The sequence below is a fragment of the Giraffa tippelskirchi genome, chromosome 1 (assembly GCF_054371585.1).
Source record: "Giraffa tippelskirchi isolate mGirTip1 chromosome 1, T2T-mGirTip1v1.2.pri, whole genome shotgun sequence".
Lineage (NCBI taxonomy): Eukaryota > Metazoa > Chordata > Mammalia > Artiodactyla > Giraffidae > Giraffa > Giraffa tippelskirchi.
In genome coordinates, this window is record NC_137275.1 from 157,774,223 (window position 1) to 157,776,959 (window position 2,737).

General features: G+C 44.1%; 1 pseudogene; it reads right to left on the reverse strand.

Annotated features, from left to right (window-relative positions):
* Window positions 1–1,892: 1,892 nt before the first annotated feature.
* On the reverse strand, window positions 1,893–2,327 carry LOC145509910 (ubiquitin-like protein FUBI pseudogene; annotated as a pseudogene).
* Between the last annotated feature and the right edge of the window lie 410 nt (window positions 2,328–2,737).

Consider the following 2,737-nt stretch of genomic DNA (forward strand, 5'->3'; position numbering starts at 1 on the left):
CCAGATGCCATGATCTTAGTTTTCTGAACATTGAGCTTTAAGCCAACTTTTTCACTCTCCTCTTTCACTTTCATCAAGAGGCTCTTTAGTTCTTCGCTTTCTGCCATAAAGGTGGTGTCATCTGCATATCTGAGGTTATTGATATTTCTCCCCGCAATCTTGATTCCAGCTTGTGTTTCTTCCAGCCCAGCGTTTCTCATGATGTACTCTGCATAGAAGTTAAATAAGCAGGGTGACAATATACAGCCTTGACGTACTCCTTTTCCTATTTGGAACCAGTCTGTTGTTCCATGTCCAGTTCTAACTGTTGCTTCCTGACCTGCATACAGGTTTCTCAAGAGACAGGTCAGATGGTCTGGTATTCCCATCTCTTTCGTTTTCCTAGTCTAAAATAAATATAAAATACATAGCAAGTAATAAGTCAAAGCAAAAGACATAAAGTAAAAAACGCACATTAAAATGATGTATAACATAACCATATTTATTTAAGAATGTATTCGAATATCAAACAGCAAAGTTCAACAATGTAAAACCGCAATTACTTTTGCACTAACCTAATATTATACTTTAGTATATTATTTTTTATTAATTTAGAATATCTTTTCCTATAGAAAAATTTATTTTTCTCTCTGGTGTTTGCTCTAAGCCTTTAGCAGACAGCTACGTAGCCACCAAGAACTAGCCATAGAATTCTCTCCAAAGCACCAGTTTTCAGGTCACTTGTGTCCCTGAAACGCTGCACCTGGCTGGCTCAGGGGGCTGCCACTCCACCCCCAAAGCAGGATTATTTCTTTAGTAGCTGGTGGTTTTTAACACCAAACTAGTAACCAGTCTTTCCCATGATCTTTCCGCAATCCCAAAACTACCCCACATAATTTGGTAATTCATCAGACCTGTTAGCTGCCTTTTTCCAGCTCTTATTCAAGGTAGGGAGCCTACAGACTCCTGGGTTCCACAGAGGGGGCAGAAATTAAGGAGCCCAAGTCTGAGATTCAGGACAGATTTTGCTTGCAGTTACAAATGTGTGGTTATAACAAGAAACACAAAGGTCAAGAATCAAAGGTTCCTGGCCTCCCTGTGCTGACTCTGTGGGCTTGGACAAGCCTCTATTCGAAGCTCTTTACCACCTGTCCACAGGCACAGACGATGATTCAGGGGACACACAATCTCTGACACTTTTCCTGACCCAGACTGTCTGTTCAATTCATTCCATACAGTGTGACCAATAAGAGTGAATCCTTGTCATGTACCAGACACAGTTCTAAATGTTTTATATATGTTAACTCATTTCATCTTTAAGGCAACCCTGCAAAGTGGGTTCTGTCATCATCATTACAGCACCATCATCATCTATTTTTAGTAGATGAGAAAGCTGAGGCACAGGAAGGCCAAATGCACAAACCTGGGGCTTATAGGGACAGGGAGTCTAGCCCCACTGAAATGGTGATAGAATCTAGGCCATTACCTCTCTTCTCTTTTGCCTCTCTGTGACATGAGTTCTGCCATCCTATTTTCTGCCTTCCTTCCAAACCTGGCCAGAGGTGGTCAGTCAAACACCGTGACTCACCAGCAAAACAGCAAAGTGAATGAATCACCCCTTCCCTGCCCTTTAGCTGCCTCAGGGACCCCTGCCCCACCATTCTCCTTCTCCTTCAATTATGCAAAGAGGGCAGCCGCCAGGACAAGTCAGTGGGCCCCCTCTTCTGAAGTGAGAAAGCACTATAATTCTTTGCTGGTTTGGGGAAAAAGAAGAAATACAACATCCTTCACTTAATGAACACACTCTGCACATACACACATGTATAAGTTAACTCATTTGGTTTTCAACACCCACCCCCTTTTTTTGATTGTGCTAAGTGGTTTTATTAGAGAAAGCTGAGATTATAGCAGACTCAAGAATTGGCATTGGGGCCCTTCTTGCCAAAGTTGGGCACAACATTGACAAAGCCCTGATTATACTACGTAATGCCTCTTGACCCGGCCAGCGTTCTTTTTCTCTTGTTTGGCCACCTTGGAAGTCTGATTTCCTACTTTACCAGCACAGGCCAGGGAACCATGGACTTTACCTCCAAGCATGTGGCCAGCTGCTTCTAGAGTGCTCAGAGCTTCACCCCACATTGGCCTAGGGTAGCCTCATCCTCTAGGGATGTGCCTGTCAGGAGCAGGACTTGATCTTCTGGAGCAACATTCTCCAACAAGGCTACATGAGCCTTGAACTAGGCAAGCAACTCTTGGCCAGTCACCTGGAGAGTGTTTAGCTCCTGGGTGTGGACAGAGAGCTGCATGTTGCCGACTAGATCACAGACACTGCTGCCACTGTCTTGAAGATGGAGTTGAGAAAGCATAACCTGTGTTATTAAACTGGAGTAAAATTACTTTGCAATCCTGTGTTCATTTCTGCTGTACAATAACATGAATCAGCTTTAAGTATCCATATATCCTCTACCTCTTGAGCCACCCTACTCCCCACCATCCCACCCCTCTAGGTCATCACAGACCACCAAGCTGAGCTCCCTGTGTTATACAGCTGCTTCCTGATGGCTAACTGTTTTACACATGGAGAGTGAAGTGAAGTGAAAGTCACTCACTCGTATCCGACTCTTTGTGACCCCATGGACTATACAGTCCATGGAATTCTCCAAGCCAGAATACTGGAGTGGGTAGCCTTTCCCTTCTCCAGGGGATCTTCCCAACCCAGGGATTGAACCTATGTCTCCTGCATTGCAGGCGGATTCTT